General features: G+C 30.9%; 1 protein-coding gene across 4 annotated transcripts in view; it reads left to right on the top strand.

Moving 5' to 3' along the window:
- The window catches only part of LOC132749646 (protocadherin gamma-A11-like), a 122,291-nt gene that overhangs the window by 74,758 nt on the left and 28,477 nt on the right, over positions 1-19,056 (top strand). Inside the window, exon 1 of one of the 4 annotated variants that reach the window (XM_060739495.1) lies at positions 8,693-8,767. The exons of the other annotated variants lie outside the window; for them this stretch is intronic. The gene's annotated coding sequence lies outside the window, so the exon portion shown is untranslated. Of the gene's footprint in view, positions 1-8,692; positions 8,768-19,056 lie in introns of those variants that run through there. 4 annotated transcript variants of the gene reach the window in all.

Here is a 19,056-nt window from a genome sequence, read left to right as displayed (position 1 = left end):
GTTTGACACAGCTGTGGTGTAAGTGAATTCACAAAAAAGAACGAATTACGTGTCTGCGTTATGTAAATCATGATTCCATTATTAAATTACAGATTAGTATTAACATATATTATGTATAAGTTTAGCCTTGGCCTGCAAAAAATAACGTTTAACACATTTTAATGTATCGTAACTTAATTCACTTAAAGAACAAATTACTTGTCTGTGTTATTTATCTTGATCGTTATTTATTCTTGATATAATTATTACATTACAGATTAATTAGTATTACATATTATAATACATGTAAAATGTTTGAATATTAATTTAGCATTGGCTTGCAAAAAATAATGTTTCACACAATTTAAGGCATCGTAACTTAATTCTCATAAGGAACAAGTTATGTGTCTGCGTTATTTATTTCATGATTCTATTAGTAGATGTTACAATTTATATTAATTTAATTTAATACATGGAGAATGTTGGAATAAGTTCAGCCTTGGCCTGCAAAAAATATAGCGTTTCACACATTTTAACGTATCGTAACTTAATTCATATAAAAAACCAAGTTACGTGTCTGTTTTATTTCCCAAAGATCGGTTAGTTAATTGATATCCGGAGATAATGGTATGTTATCATAGTCTTGCTGGAAATGCAATAAAAATGTAATTAAGCGATTTTTTTGCAATTTCATCTTATGTTTAAGTAAGCATTAACATAATATTTTCTTGTAGGTAATGTATGTATAGAATACTAAAATCAACATAATGTTGTCTCTAAGATCAAGGAAATTTTTTATAATGACTAATATTTTCTGTACAAAATACCACAACAAAATGCGGATTATTTTATAACATTATAACATAATTATGTAGATCATAAAATAAAATCTATTCTGAATGTACTAAATATACTAATTGTTTATGGTTAATTATAATGTTATATACAAAAATAACTGTATGGTGAGTTTCTAAGTTTGGGGCATAAAAAAAATTGTTGGATTATTTTTAGCATTATAAATGATATAGAGACCAAAACAACAAAAAAGTCATTGCTCCCTCATCAAAGTGTTAGCATTGGCCGGGTGTTCAACGCATGTAACTAGTAATCTAATGATTGCTAGCCTCATGGGTTCAAACCCTGGTCAGGGGCAAGGCATTGTTTCCTTGAGCAAGAAACTTTACACATATTGCTCAGTACTGGTTGGTTCCAGGAACGGATTCGAAAGTGTGTGTGTCTATAAGCTTATTATAGCTTCCTACACAATCAAACTAAAATAAATTCTGTATAAACCAAATTCATACTCAATATTCATGAATTGCTAAGATTGTTAACAAAATATCCACATTGAATAAGACAAATTAACATCATCCGTTTCTATATCAACAAGTACCAGCTCAATTCTAAATGAATCAACACACTATCTTTATGATATAATTCCAGAGAAATGTAAGCAAATTTGCCAAAGAAAGCCAGACTTAAACTGTCAAGAATGTAATATATAGTATTATTTTTCACTTCTCTATCTCTCTTTCTTTGGCATTTGTAACAAAATCACTAGTTATCATTACAAAAACAGACTATCAGAACCTTATAACACAAACAGAGGGCATCCATGGCTGTGTCACTAAGTGGTGACAGTCACTGACTTCAAATTACTTGTCCCTCATCTCTTTGGGCCCGAATTCTGTCAGGCACTTTGAAACCTTTCTTTTTAGAAAGCTATCCAGCTAATTTATGGAAGGCTTATTCAGTTTAATCTTGTATATGAAATATTTCACTAAAGGTCACTTAAGGTCTTCCACCACCAGTCAACCCTACTTGGGTCACAACTGTGTTTCTTCATATGCCACCAGTACTGCTTGGTTCCAGGAAGCAGACTCGAAAGTAATTAATATATGTTGCAAGAACTTGTTTTGCAATCAAGCTTTAGTAAATATATTTAAACCAGACCTGAAAAGTCACTACATGTATATGACCTTCACAGTGTGTCAACACAATCTACAAAAATATTTCATCTATCTGCTTAATGGCTTCCACAGGTCTACAAAGCTCAAACCTAGGACCTCTCATTTAGCTCATTATATAAGTCACTTTACTTCACTTACTGGATATATTACCTTTTTACTATTATTATAAGCCCTTCTATTTTTTTGTTCAATATGAAGAAAGATGTACCCATTCTAAAGGTGAGATGTCTTCCTAATTTTGCCAGATTATCTCAAGTTTTGATAGGGGAACCAGCCGTCTTGTCTTTTACTACAATCTAGAACTACTTTTTTTTTGTATTTCCTCTGCTTTTTTTTTTCTTTGATGTAAGCTGAAGCTAAATTTGTTACAGTTGTTTCTTTTCTAAGACTAATTGGCTTTGAAATACATTTGGAATAAAGTGCTGGAATTAACTCAGGTAAATATTTACCTACTTTCTTCCTTTGTTTTTTTAAAGAATATAGTTTTTTGCTTATGATGACATTTAGTTTAACCTGACACATGTTTAGGTAAAAACTTTTTACATTACTAAAGAAGCAAAAAGAGATCTATTGACCTTTATCATTCTTAATTTGTGTACATGTAATTGATTTGCCCTTTTTGAAGGGATTCATCTGAATTTATCAGACAACAATAAAAAGGTCTGATCATAGTTGTATCAAAGACATGAGTAATGAAAAAAAAAATGTAGAAAAATTGTAAAAAAATTTCAGATGACCCTAACCAATGGAAGATTGTGATTAAATGTTCATAGACTCCCACATGGAAGATTGGGTAACCAAAATGTGTAGCCTCAGTAAATAAAGACTTTACTTACTTACTTACTTACTTACTTTCTTACTTACTTAGACTCTTTAGTCAGAGTTTTTATGCCCCCACAATGTGGGAGCATATAGCGTTGCACTTGTCCGTCCGTCCGTCAGTCAGTCAGTCTGTCCGTACGTCCCGAAATCTTGTGAACGCAACTCCTCTTAAACCGGATAGCAGATTTTGCTTAAACTTAGAGGGATGAACAACCTAAATGTGTAGATGGTAGTAAAGGAAGGAATTTTCGCTGCGACCAAATTTAACAGAATTATGGCCCTTTGTTGATTTTTTCACTAGATACTATGTAGAAATTTTGTGAACGCAACTCCTCTTAAACCGGTTGGCAGATTTTGCTTAAACTTACAGGGATGAACAACCTTAATGTGTAGATGGCAGTAAAGGAAGGAATTTTGGCTGCCACCAAATTTAACAGAATTATGGCCCTTTGTTGATTTTTTCATTATATACTATGTAGAAATTTTGTGAACGCAACTCCTCTTAAACCGGATGGCAGATTTTGCTTAAACTTACAGGGATGAACAACCTTAAGGTGTAGATGTTAGTAAAGGAAGGAATTTTCGCTGCGACCAAATTTTACAGAATTATGGCCCTTTGATGATTTTTTCACTATATACTATGTAGAAATTTTGTGAATGCAACTCTTCTTAAACCGGATGGCAGATTTTGCTTAAACTTCCAGGGATGAACAACCTTAATGTGTAGATGGCAGTAAAGGAAGGAATTTTTGCTGCAACCAAATTTAACAGAATTATGGCCCTTTGTTGATTTTTTCATTATATACTTTGTAGAAATTTTGTGAACGTAACTCCTCTTAAACCGGATGGCAGATTTTGCTTAAACTTCCAGGGATTTACAACCTTAATGTGTAGATGTTAGTAAAGGAAAGAATTTTTGCTGCGACCAAATTTAACAGAATTATGGCCCTTTGTTGATTTTTTGTCCAAAAAATATTTGACCTAGAGTCATAAGATTGACAGAACAGTGGCGTGTGGGGGCATCCGTGTCCTATGGACACATTTCTAGTTTATTTAGACTGTAAAATTATGTTTCTATTTAAAAAGACAATAGATGGTGCTATTTTAGCCTATTTGAAACCTCTACAGTGCTGTTTAACTTTGAGTGTATATAAAAATCTCTCCACTATTTTAGAGAATATAGTAATAACAAAGTTAAAAGAACTTTTCCTATCTGTGCCAGACATTTCAATGTGCAATACAATTTGTGGTTAATATATTAAAGAGGTCCTTAGGGACCTTGATGCTGCAAGTGTTATCAGGAACTGATGATTTCTGGGTAAGGGATAACTTTAGTTCACTAAATGATGCTTAAAATGAAAAAACCATACAAAATATTCTTTTGACAGTAATAAATCAAGTGTAGCCAACCAAGATATTTACAAAATTGTTACAGTTTTTTGTTTCCATGAGAAAACTCCAGGAAAATATAGCATGACAAAGTGTTATACTTTAATACTGAAGTAATTGCCGTGTGTAAAACTGAATGCACTCTTGGTATATCAAATGTTTTATTTGTTTAAATTAATAACTCAGTGGTTTTACTGTGCCTTAATTACCATTGTTAATTGTTTGATTGTTTTGAGGGAGTTATTAATTGGTGGTTCATAGACAAAGGGGATGATTAAATTACCACTGTGTTTAAATTGACTCTAAGGAATAAGGTATGGTATAAAATCTGAATTTCTGTTGATTGTTTTCAGGATTTGAATCCTTGCTACCAGGCACTTTGAGTTAAATTGCCTGATATAGGTAATCAGCTAGCTTAACTTGAACATGCTTCTACCCAGTTGCTTAATTAATTGTTAACATTGGTATATGTCATAATGGCCCATGTTACATATATGAGTGCACACCTAAAACTGCCTCTGGAACATTCTTTGAAAAACTTAAATTTGACTTGGTTATAAATAACTGGATTACTGAATTACTTATTAGTTACCCAGTAAGTACTAAAGGCTGGCCACACATTTGGTTTCCCAATCTTCCATGTGGGCCTCTGTTTGGCAACGTTTTTACTTGATTATACGTTATTGAACATATTGATTTGTCAATACATATTTTTGAAAATGATTGATGTACTTTGATTTTTAACATGGTTGTTGTTGTATTGGAATTGAAAAAGATATGAAAGAGTATGAAACATTTTATTTATTCCATGCCTTACAGGATGAAGTAACCTTTTGTATATAATATTTGATAATATTCAGTGAAGTTGCTTCTCATTTCCTGTTCACATTCAATATCAATCATTATATGGAAGACCATTGGCAAAATAATTTTACATAATGTAATCTATCAGAAAAATAAAACTGAAAGGCAATGTCTAGATATTGCTAAACTTTTTTTCATTCATCTATAATAAATATTGGCATACCAACAGTATAATGGCTATTTTCAAAATAAAATTATTGCAAAGACACATTTTAATGTGACTTCATTTGTTTTATACAGACATTTATTAAAAACAACAAATATTAAACTTTAATTATGAGCAAGATTGTTCTTTTAAAGTTACATTAAATAAATATGTTAAAATATTTTTGCCGTCGGCCTAAAAACCAAGCATTCTACAGTCTAATTAACCTTTTTAACAGTATCGTTGTAAATCTCATCAAATATTGTTCATAAATTAGGATTTTAAATGGAAAACCCCACGGTAACACTAAAGTTCGTATACGAATTTTAACATGCAAATGAAGACTATAATCAGCTCGTGTATGCGCTACGTCACAGAGTTATAGTTGCTATCCGGAACACAGCAAATATAAGATTTTCTTGTGCAAACACACTTTTACCGTTTAAGCTTCATGGTGCACTAGGCCTGTGGTTCAGAAAAAATAATCATCTCATAAAAAAGATTAAATTTGTATGAAAATATCCGTTACAATGCGGAAATATACCGTTAAATGAGGACTGCTACTTATAGTCATGTTTGTTGATTTAATATTGATGTACGGATGATCTGAAGGCGGAGTTTCTCATGCAAACAGAAATTGTACTTCCGAATTCGCCACAATGAGGTTGCACATTTGTATGCTCATTAAACTCATTTTGGTTGCCTGGACACCAAAATAAGATCTGGAGTCGATATGAAACCCAATTTATTAATGAAATGTCGCTATTTCTTTTTTTATGAAATTTATTTAATGTAACTTTAAAGGTACAATTATTAGTTGTCAATGGTAAATTGTATTTCTTCATTGCTTTCTGCATTGCTTCTTTCACAAATTCAATGTTTAAATAATTTACAAAAAAAAACCTGGTTGTTTTCCTGAAATATTTTTGTTGTTTACATAAATAAACAAAATAAACTTTCTAGCGGTATCTTTTACTGCAAAATCTGACAGAGTTTCTGTTTTGCATTTTTACCGTCTGGTTCCATGTTGATTCTAATACCAGGCACGGTAACGCTTCATTGAACATAATGAAGTATTCTGAACCAGTCTAATTTTCTGCATTTTCTGTTATTTTGGATCTTATTTAAGAGTTTCTTTTGTCTTGTAAATAATATCTTCTTTGGCATCAAACATAGAAGTTTTGTGTTATATTGGAAGGTTTATGCACTTTTTGATGGCTATAACAATTCTTACAATGTTTTCTCTGCCAAATGTAACTTGGAACATCAGAAATGAACCAATGTAAAGTTGATTTGTTGATTGAAAATGAAATAAAATAGATTAGGAATAGTTCAAAACTCATCTTCGTCATGGAAACAAAATATAATTTGGTAAATAAAGGCCAAGATATTGTTAAATTACATTATATCAGCAGCTGTTTGTACTAATTTTTGCTAAGTTGTGTTCAATAAATTTCTTTTGTGCCATAATAATCGTACTAAATCTTTTAACACTTATGTTGCAGTGGAGAAGCAACACCTTGCATACTGCTTTGAATTTGAAACTGTCCCAGGACAATATTCAACTGTGCCAGAACAATATCCAACTGTCCATGGACAATATTTAACTGTCCATGGACAATATACAACTTTCCACAGACAATATTCAACTGTCCACAGACAATATTCAACTGTCTATGGACAATATTCAACTGTCCACGGACAATATTAAACTGTCCACGAAAAATATTCAAATATTCATGGACATTATTCAACTGGCCCAGGACAATATACAACTGTCCCAGGATCATATTCAACTGTCTATGACAATATTCAACTGTTATGGACAATATTTAACTGTCCCAGAGCAATATTCAACTGTCCATGACAATATTCAACTGTTATGGACAATATTCAACTGTCCCAGGATCATATTCAACTGTCTATGACAATATTCAACTGTTATGGACAATATGCAACTGTCCCAGGACAATATTCAACTGTCCCAGAGCAATATTCAACTGTCCATGGACCATATTCAACTATCCCAGGACAATATTCAACTGTTATGGACAATATTCAACTGTCCATGGATAATATTCAACTATCCATGGACAATATTCAACTTTCCATGGACAATATTCAGTTGTTCACGGACATAATTAACTGTTCAGAACAATTTTCAAATGTCCACAGACAATTTTCAACTATCAGAGGACAATATTCAACTGTCCATGGACATTATTCAACTATCCATTTACAATATTCAACTGTCAATGGACCATATTCAATTGTCCATGGACAATATTCAACTGGCCGGGCTCTATTCATGTTGCATACATAAGTCTGTTATTTGCATACTTATCCTTAATGAGCAAGATACCACAAAAAAATTAAAGATATGTGGAATTTTAATTGAATATGAAACCATCAAGAAAAAAACACCCAAGAAATGTGCAGTTTGTCTTAAGACTGCCACAATATTTACATTTAGCACTTCACGGTTGCCATGGTAATAAGTTAATCCAATTAAAGATACATTAATATAAATCATCTAAATTGAAAAACCATTCTTTTTACAGCCCATTAGATTGTGTTTATATACCATTTTTTCCTCGCTAATTGTTCTTATTTTTTTGTTTATGCTGATGTGTCTTGAGGAATATATCTTAAAACTTTATCTTTGGGTTTATTTCTTTCATTGGGCCTCCACCCTGTGAAACTTGGATACTTCAGAAGTGAAGTATAAAGTAATTTTAGAGCCACTTTAACTAATTATGGAAACTCTTTAATTGCTGGAATGGTGACAGAAGTATAACAGTAGATTTAATTGAACAATGCACCAATGTCGTAAATCATTCCCACTTGTGTTTGCCAAGACTTCTAAAACAACATGGCTGCCCCATGCGGGGGTTTTAAAACAGACAAATAAAGGTTTCTTTGATGTTGGCTGTAACCAAACAAACATTTGATGATATTTCGTGCCCTGGCAAACCATGAATGTAATAGCATGCCTCATTTCAAATTATTTCAAACTTGTATTTTAGCCGCTGCGGTGTTAATGTGGCTTTTTACTTTTTTTATGATAATTTAAGAGGGAACTGATGTTGAAGTCAACAAAATCGTTTCCAGGATATTGCTGTAAGTGGAAGCAACTGTTTTTTTCTATTTCTCTTGGCTCTCGAGGGCACTTGAGGGCTTGAGGGTTTGTCTTGAAGATGTTGAAGGGGCCGATAAGGAGGCGAGAGATCATATTTATAGCTTCAATTAGTAACATTAGCAAATTTTACATCAGTTTTTGAAGGAGCAGCTTTTAATCTATTTAACATGACAACTTTTATGAATTTTTTTTTTGCTCATAAGTATTTTGTCATGGTATAACATTTAATTCTCAATAAAATAATTATATCAAGTACGCAAAAACTGGGACCGTTAAAGTTGAGGAAAATTAATAACAGTGTTGTAATTGGCTCTTGTGAAAAGGAAAACATTTGTATATATATATAAATAGAATTATGTCAATGGTTTAGTTTTTGTTTTTGGACCAGAAGGAGTACATCAAGGTTTATTTGTGTGATAATTAAAAAAAAAATATTGGATATTAAAACATATATTTCAGGTAATTGTAATTAAGTAGTGTACTGGTGTAATTGCCAATTAGAATGTTTTCTTTTGTAATTTCATTATTATTGTATCACATCATGATAATGTTATTTTATTGTTTTTATGTCATCAGCAATATTATCATCAATGCCAGTGTTATTCTTCCTCCTCTTCTTTCTCTTTTGATTATTACCGTCAAAAGAAATATTTTTATTATGATCATCATTATTATCATCATTATTATCATCATTATTATCATCATTATTATCATTATCATCATCATTATTATCAATATTATCATCATTATTGTTAATATTATCATCATTATTATCAATATTATCATCATCATTATTATTAATATTATCATCATTATTGTCAATATTATCATCATCATTATTATCAATATTATCATCATTATTTTTAATATTATTATCATGAGAAGTTGTTTTTATTGGTGATTATATGTTGTCATGACAATGAATTAAGAAATATGTAGAAAAATGGGAATAACATACTGTAGTAGGAGAATCTTTATTTGTATATAAAATAAAAGTGATAAAACTGATATAGAAAGTTTAAGAAAATTCTATGAAACATAGGCATACTATATCACATATGTTATGAAAAGATGAAGAGATTTTGTTGACAGTTTCCCATATATGGGTAAAACAAATTGATCTTATTTTGTATAAGTTGTTTGGTGCTATTAGATGTAGACATATAATACATCAGTATTTGAGTATGATCATAAACCAATACAATGTTGTTATAGTAATGATATTACTAAGACAGTTTCAATTACCGATACTCCGTTCTTTTATTTGATCAGCAGCGGCCCTGATAAATCTGATTATCAGTGTCGACTGGCTTACTCTATTATAAAGTGTCACTATCAATTGTGAACGAAGAAGGTTACCGAGACACGTATTTAATACAAGGTTACGATAGGTCAGTCTTCAATTTCTCCGCAAGTAGATGATAGACGCGATCAGAAGAACGGCCAGGAAATGGAATTAGGAAAAAGAGAAAATGAGTCGTATCCGAACAAGGTCTTTTCATTAACGATGTCTCTGTTTTTCGGTGAATTATCCAGTATCTTTATATTTACAGTCCCCGTGTGTCTGCGTTATTAATTATTGGTATTTAATTATTGGTTATATAAGTACCAATATTAATGCATATATCATGGTAGACTTTTGAAAAGCGCCATCTGGACGAGAAAAATTGTATTTTATGATGTTACACAAAGGGTTATATACATGTATGAAATGGTATGAAACATGTATGAAATCATGAAGGGCATTATAATGCAAATATCTTATGCAAAGCCGTAATGCTTAAAAAAAACTTTAAAGGGACTCCACTGAGTTATTTTGACATGACAAGACTGGAAATAATTTTCCGAGATTTATGTTCCATGTGATTAAGTCTAGACCAATAACTTTTGTGCAAAGTTTCAGATCATTCTGGTACTCTGTTTTCAAGAATAAGTATTCAAATTGTGAAATATGACCCAAAATTGAAAAGCGATGCAATGCTTCGGGCTTGAGTAGCACAAAAATACAATTTTCAATTTATTTCTCGGTATATATCTTAATTATCTAATGCATGTTTTTCTGTTTAAAGTGCCTGCCTGTCAGAGCTGATCTATGTAAGAAATTCAAATTTTACGTTTTTGGGTTTTTTGGACCTCAGTTGGGTCCCTTTAATATGAACTCAGTTTTTGAAGTTACTGATAAAAATTATATAGAGTTATATAATGCAGTTGTAGTGCACAATTTTATATTTCCTCTATTGAAAATTTATCAAAATATGAGAACTAATGTTTTGTGAAAGAATACATTAAACTTGTCTTTGAAATGTAAAAATTGGTAACATTGAGTATAGCAATATTTCAAAATATATCTTGGATATTTTTTATAAAATTTCACTCATGAAAATTGCAAGCAAATAGATATATAGCATAATTTCATTGACATTTTGGTATATTTGATATGATAGACAGGGATGTTTGACAGGGAAGACATATTGAAAATCATAATAATTATTTGTAATTGAATTTTAAGACTTACATGGTTCACACCCTGTAAGCATCAAATATTTATTTTGCATGTAGTTTTTTTTTTTTCACACATGAGACAGAGGATAGAGAATTAGATTATTCATAGCTGGCGTTTGTGACAGTATCACGGAATAATCCATTATTCATATTGTATATTTATTCAATCAAGATTGTCTAGTAAGTTTCCTTGTTTTTATTTAATGACAGCACGTCTATCTAATGCCCGCCTTTCTCAGGTTTTTTGAATATTGAATTATTTTGAAACAACAGACTATAAGGCCAGGACATGAAGTTTTATTTAATTCTCAATATTTTATATGATTGATATCAGATTTAGGTGTCAAAATACCTCTTGCTTAATAGTTGGGCTTTGTGAGGCGGTGGGGTAGGAGGTAGGCAAATTGGGGTGGTTGTTGGGGGAAGGTGGGGGAAGGTGGGGGAGGGGGGAAATGTCCATAACAAAAAATTACATACTGTAGTCACTTTAAACAATTTTGTGCGAAAAACTTTACACAATTTTGTGTGTTTTTCATATTTGCAAATAAATCAAAAGTTTTTTTTTAAATTACAATTACATAGAAATAAACCATTTCTTTTAAAATTGCATCCATTTCAATACATGTAGAAAAACAATTTTGTACTTAATAGTGGGCTATGGTTTAAGTAACAGATCGTTCAAAAAACAAATATTTTATTATGATGTCCTCATGTTTTCTATTTTTCATTCAGCAGACTCCATCTAAACCAATAATGATGACATAGAAATGTATTTAACGTGTCAATTTTACAATACCTGAAAACTGTCAACCAATGTTTGGTTATTTATTGTTCTCAAGGTAATATGACAGTATACAATTAGTGCTAATTTATATTTAATTGATATTTTTTTATGGTTTTGGAACTTTCTGGTTCTTTAATTGAGCTTGTTGCTTTCTAATGTATCATGTGTTAATAAATATTGATTTATTGTGTTCATGATAATATAGTGCAATTTAGTGTATGCTGTTCTATGCATTCGTTTAATTTACAGTGCAGTATTGTTTTCTGTAAAGTAATACAGTGTAGTGCAGTATGTTATAGTGTTATGTAGTTTAGTGCAGTAATAAATGATCTGCTGTAATATTATAAAATGCAGTGTAATTTAGTGTAGTGTTTGTGTAGTGTAGTGTAATGCAGTGTAGTTTTGTGTAATGTGGTGTAGTATAGTGCAATGCAGTCTAGTTTAGTGTAATGTGGTGTAATGTAATGCAGTGTAGTGTAATGTAATGTTGTATAGTGTAATGTAATGCAGTGTTGTTTAGTGTAATGTGGTGTAGTTTAGTGTAATGCAGGGTAGTTAAGTGTAATGTGGTGTAGTGTAAGGCAGTGTTGTTTAGTGTAATGTGGTGTAGTATAATGCAGTTTAGTGTAATGTGGTGTAGTGTATTATGCAGTGTAGTTTAGTGTAATGCAGTGTAGTGTAATGCAATGTAGTTTAGGGTAATGCAGTGTAGTGTAGTGTAATGCAGTGTAGTTTAGTGTAATATGGTATAGTGTTGTGTAATACAGTGTAGTTTAGTGTAATGTGGTGTAGTGCAGTGCAGTGTAGTGTAGTGTTATATACTACCTTTGTGGTTTACTGTAATCTAGTGAATGTGGTTTACATGTCAGTTATAAAATAAAGTGGTTGAATGATCTGATGTGATCTAGTGTTAATTGCGATCTAGTGTTTTCTTGCATAGCAGACTGGCGTTTCTGTAAGTTTTACCAGAATTTCATCTGGCATGGGGTGTGCCAGATGAGTCGCATGTATACAATAATATGTATAGATTTCAGTTCCCCTCTGCATTAATGACTCTAGTGTTTTCTATTAAGAGTTCATTTTCATTTAATGATTTAGTGGCAGATATTTAGATCACCTCAATAAATGAGCTAGTGCACTGTAGAGTGTAACTTATAATGATGGGAAGACTGTTCAATGATATACTGTACTGTACTATTAAATGATTATTTCGCTCAGGGGAAAGGCAAAGTATAGACCTTATTAAAATGTCATTGTCTAAATACGGTCTGAAGTTTCTGAAAGTGATGCTTGCACTATTCTTCTGTAACAATTATACCACGAGAAATCTGTTGTCACTTCGTTATAGCCAATCTGGGACAGGAAAAAAAAGTCAAACTTAAATACTTCTACATTTTAAGAAAATTATTTCCTTACAGTAATAAGGTTTAGTGTCCTCCTATTTTTAATAGAATTGAGCACATCTGATATGATATTTTTTAAGGTAACAGATGCCCACTGTTTAAAAAATGCATCTGCTGTTTTAAAATACTGGCAGTCTGAGGGATTCAAACACCCCCATCCCTCAACACAGTCTACGAAAATTAAAATTTAACTACCCGTAAAATAGTTTCTGATGAAGGTCATCAGTATTGGTACCATCATAACAATATTTCAGGTAATGAGGATCTGGGTGGGTACCGATATATGACAGCAGTCTGTCACAGAATTACTTGTATGTTATTTTTATAAAATGGACAATTTCAATTACAAATTAATGCAATAATAGTTTAATTTCAAAACTAGTGGCTGGAATTAAGACAAATTACACAAGATTTTTTTTCTTATTTTTATATTTTTAATCTGTTTTAAATTACTCTTCTATTTCTCTACACATCAAATCTTTTTTATCTAATTTTCACACATTAAAATTTAAAAGAAGAAAGTGTGGGTGGGGAGTGCAGGGGTGATTTAATGCCAGATTAAAAGAGTGATAAAATATTCGGATTAACTTCACTTCCTGTAAAAAAAATTAAAAACAAAAAAAGGAAGATTTAATATTTCTAAAGCTGAAATGTTGTCTTGACAAGTGTAAAAGATTTGTTAACTTGTATTATCCCCTGGTGCCATTTTCACGAGCTTATGATGTCATCAGTGGCCCTGGAGGCTATTGACAACAGGATGCTGTGGCATTGCATTCTGGGTAATATTTTGTGTGGGGTAACTTTAACTATCACAGACAAATTGTGACAGTGAAATATGCATGTGTCTCTATCTATATCATAATTGTAGCATAATAATTTTAAAATTTTCAAAATTTGGTGAATTATTTATTAAGATTATAGTCTAGGAACGTAACTCAGTATGGCAATGTGTAATGGAATATTTTTGAAAATTTCACAGTGACAAATGTAAGTAAATATATTGAACTTTAAAATCTAAGAGGGATGGAGACAGTGAAAGTGTAATTTGAAAAAAATTGGCTTAGTCAGCTTTGGTGAAATATATCAGATTATTTGTTGAAATGAGTAATAAAAGGGGGACAACTATAAAATTGTCTATAGTAGTGTTGCAATTTAATGCACAGTTATATACCCTTAATATTGATTTTTTTTTCATATTTGATTATTTTATCATTTTTGTTCAAAATTTGCCATTAATATTTGATAATTTTTGATGAATGAAATTAATTAAATCTCTCTAATTTAAATAACTTTTATTAATTGCAAAGCAAAATATGTTAGAGCACTGTTTTATTAACTGTAATGTAACATGTTCAAAAAGATATTTTTTCCCATACCTTGAATATGTTTACTCACCAGAATTGCTGGAAAAGCAAAAGTTATTTTTTGTTTATATGAGCCGCGTCACGACAAAACCAACATAATGGGTTTGCGACCAGCATGGATCCAGACCAGCCTGCGCAGTCTGATCAGGATCCATGCTGTTCGCTTACCAACTCTATTACAAGTAGAGAAACTGATAGCGAACAGCATGGATCCTGATCAGACTGCGCAGGCTGGTCTGGATCCATGCTGGTCGCAAACCCATTATGTTGGTTTTGTCATGACACGGCTCATATGTAAAATGTATGAGGAATCTGTTTATTGGGGTCTTTTAACTGTTTAAACTCTCAGTGTGACATCCTAATCTGGCTTGCTCTGGATTCTGTAATTTCTGATAACCTATGGTTTAATGTGTGGCAAGTGTTTCAAAACTTCAGACTTTCTCCCTAACTTCCCCTAATGAAATATGACTCCAGACTGTCTGTACATGTGTCTGTCTGTTAAAACTAATTATTGTGACAGAATTATCATACACCTTCTCCATCCCTTGTGCCACCCAACCCAGGGTGCCTTTGCACTGGATTTTGATAGTTTAATCATCATATATTTCCTTGGTGCCGGGGAAGGGTGGGGATGTAGATGGGGCAACATTAAATGACTGATGTTAATTTAAACAATATTTATTTCAAAAAATTTCAAACATAGATATACATTACAACCAGAAGACACTGTTAAACAAAATTTGTAAACAATGGTATAATGACTTTACAGTCCAAGAATTATATTTAGTGGGTTGGAAATGATGATGGCTGACTCATCATTAACAGATGACTGATGTTAAAAAAAAAAAAACAAGAACAAAACAAGGTGTCACAGATATCTTTTTTTTTATATTGTCAGTTTTCAGTCTTGCATGTCAGAAAAAGTCCTTACTCTATAAAGCATAGCTATATTAAGATACTTTGAGTAAATTATTCAAAACCTGAATTTTAAAACATTAAGATTTATAGCTTAAAATTGTTGTGGAATCAAAGTCTCTGAAATAAGATAACACATTTATTGTTGAGATTGAGAAAGACAGGGTGATACCCATTAAAAAGCAATTTAAAAACTGTTAATTATCTTGAAATGAGATATTAAAAATTAAAGCAAGCATTTCACAAACTATAATTGAAACTGATGGCAATAATTTTACTTTCACATGCTACTACTGCATAGTGTTAGAGTAGAGATTATTGAAACATTGTATAAACCTGTGGTCAAAGGCCATCAGAGAGAGAGAGAGAGAGGCTGGACATGTCCTTTGATGGCAGGTGGTATTTATTTGGAGGTTTATATGTTCTGTTAAATCAATTAAGGTTTGTGAAAGAGTTGTCTTTATTTGGAAGTTGATAATTTTATTATGTTCTGTTTAATCAATTAAGGTTTGTGAAAGAGTGGTCTTTATTTGGAAGTTAATATGTTCTGTTTAATCAATTAAGGTTTGTTAAAGCGTGGTCTTTATTTGAAGGTTTATATGTTCTGTTTAGCAATTAAGGTTTGTGAAAGAGTGGTCTTTATTTGGAGGTTAATATGTTCTGTTTAATCAAATAAGGTTTGTGAAAGAGTGGTCTTTATTTGGAGGTTAATATGTTCTGTTTAATCAAATAAGGTTTGTGAAAGAGTGGTCTTTATTTGGAGGTTAATATGTTCTGTTTGATCAATTAAGGTTTGTGAAAGAGTGGTCTTTATTTGGAGGTTAATATGTTCTGTTTAATCAAATAAGGTTTGTGAAAGAGTGGTCTTTATTTAGAGGTTAATATGTTCAGTTTAATCAAATAAGGTTTGTGAAAGAGTGGTCTTTATTTGGAGGTTAATATGTTCTGTTTAATCAAATAAGGTTTGTGAAAGTATGGTCTTGATTTGGAAGTTGAAATGTTCTGATTAATCAATTAAGTTTTGTGAAAAAGTGGTCTTATTTGGAAGTTGAAATGTTCTGATTAATCAATTAAGTTTTGTGAAAAAGTGGTCTTATTTGGAGGTTTATATGTTCTGTTTAATCAGTTAAGGTTTGTGAAAAAGTGGTCTTTATTTGGAGGTTTAATGTTATGTTTAATCAGTTAAGGTTTGTGGAAGAGTGGTCTTTATTTGGAGGTTTAATGTTATGTTTAAACAATTAAGTTTTGTGAAAGAGTGGTCTTTATTTGGAGGTTTAATGTTATGTTTAAACAATTAAGGTTTGTGAAAGAGTGGTCTTTATTTGGAGGTTAATATGTTCTGTTTAATCAAATAAGGTTTGTGAAAGTATAGTCTTTATTTAAAGGGTGGTATTTATTGTAAGATGGTCTTTTAATACAGGGTTGACTGTATATATATTTTTTTAAAGGCAATCTTGTAACATAGACATCAAAGACTTCCCATGTCTCAATCGAACAAACAAAATATACAAATATTTGATTTATCTCTCCAAATATATTTGATTGAATTTTCATTTGATATTTTCATATGTTATATCTATCTTTAAGGAATCTCCAACTATTACTTGCTTATTTTATATTTTTATCTTTTTTTATTTATTTTTTTTTTTTAAAGCAAATACGGGTTATGTTATGTTACAATTAAAACACTGTATTGTTGATATGACCGATGTTGTTTTATATGTAAGATTGATCCGACTTGATGTGAAAGGTTTAATAAAGGATTACCGGACGAGATAACGTAGATAAAACTTCTAGTATAGATATAGATAACCAGTCTGACTTTATAAAACCCAAAATATTCCCTGCGGCTCGGTCAAAACCAACTATATCACCAAAATGTTGTGTGACAAATATTTATTAAAATTCATTATTGTTATTTAATTTTTTTGAAATAAAGCCTAGGAATGGTATAAAAGTTTTAATGTGATATTTTAAAGAAAAGTGGAATTTTATTGAATTTTGATATGATTTATATTGTTATCAGGTGTATAATATTTTTATTACTTTTCAATAATTTTATTATTTTAATGTAATTATGATTTTTCAAGGTAATTATTTCATGCAAATCTCTGATAGATATTTAGCGTCGCTTGATAAGAACTTTAATTCACATGTACAAATTACAAAATGTACATTGTACTAATATTTTACTCAGAATATTATTATTACACTGAAAACCAGTCAGTTAGTTAAGTGAAGAAAAGTAAATGTTTAAAAAATTCAAAATGAGATTAAACACTTTAAAAAGTGTGAAAGAAATACAGTTATATTTTACTTGTGAATGCCAACTATAATAATTATTTTCACTTGTGGCATTTTGTCACCACTCATAAAAATATTGCATCTGGTGACTCACAGTGCACTCAGTGAAATATATTCAATATCTCTCATGCGCCAAACAAACAAATTTTATATTAATTTGGACAATCAAATCAAGTTTGTGAAACATGACAAAGCCACTTTAAAGAAATGCAAAACAACAACATTAAAATGAATTCCATTTTCTCTTTTCTGATTTCAAATGAATTCCATTTTCTCTTTCTGGCTTCATTTTGAAAAATGGCAATTAAAGACGGCCATGTCATTGATATATTACATTAAAAAATTAGATTTAATACAAGTCGTTTGCACTGCAGTAGGATGTTTTTTTATTCAACATTGAATTTAGAAAACCTCAAACTACTTCCATCAAGAAGTGACAAAAATAAGAGGGGGTAATAACAGTAAATTTTATTTGACAAGTTTACCATTACTTGTAATGAAATCTGTTATTTCTTAATTTGTATCAGGTGCCATTTTCCCTTCTAAAATAGCGACCATTTACGATATTGAAATATTGTCTCATATTTTTAAAAACGTCAAAATGCTTTAAAAGGCAATACAGTTGTTGAAGTTTAAATACACTCGAAGGGATTTAATAGACTGGTTACCGTTTACCTTTCCGTGCTGATCAAACATTTCAGACGCTGTATTTGTTTGCTAAGTCAGATACTATTTGTTTGATAGTGTTCCCTGCGCAATAATATTATCCATCTTTCGGTCAATAACAATGGATATTATAAAACAAAATTCGGTGGCACTATATACAACGCTTAACAGTGCTCTTTTGAAAATTGAAATTATTTGGTATTTTTTTAAAAAACTTTTTATACTGAAATAAAATCAATATAAATATCACATTGTTAAAATAGATTTAAAAATCGAAATTGAGGTTTTATTATATTTGATAATTTAACATATGGATTTTGACACTCGTATTCCCAAGTATTTAAGTGGTCAATTGCTGTTAAATGTCCAAAGTTTGTTTTGTATACACAACCCAGCAAGGTACTTTTATATTTTATTGACTCAGTTAAGTAAGTACAAGATTTACTTTTTAACTCAATTAGCACTTCACTTAAAAGGAAACAATTCCCGCGATATTGATATTTTTTTAAGAGCGCTTCGATCATTTTGAAAGTATCGCAGTACGACCACGATATTGATAAAGATTCTCTGGATTATAAAGGTGTAATGATACGGTCGTTATCGAAGTGTTTTACTAGCGTGACAAGCGTAACTCTTTTTTCCCCGATTCTTTAACATTGAAGTAGCTTTATTGTCAATGAGTTGTCATCGTGCGGTTTTTTTCATTTTCAATTGACATGTCGAGAAATTGTGCTTTGATTCGCAGTGTATTTTTTTTTCCTTTATATCCAGTAATAGATTTTATTTTATTGTTTGTTCCTGAAAACTCAA

The sequence above is a fragment of the Ruditapes philippinarum genome, unplaced genomic scaffold (genome assembly GCF_026571515.1).
Source record: "Ruditapes philippinarum isolate M1 unplaced genomic scaffold, ASM2657151v2 ctg2115_1_1_1_1, whole genome shotgun sequence".
In the NCBI taxonomy this organism is placed as follows: Eukaryota; Metazoa; Mollusca; class Bivalvia; order Venerida; family Veneridae; genus Ruditapes; species Ruditapes philippinarum.
Note: the sequence above shows the minus strand (reverse complement) of the source record. Positions and strands in the feature narration are given on the sequence as shown.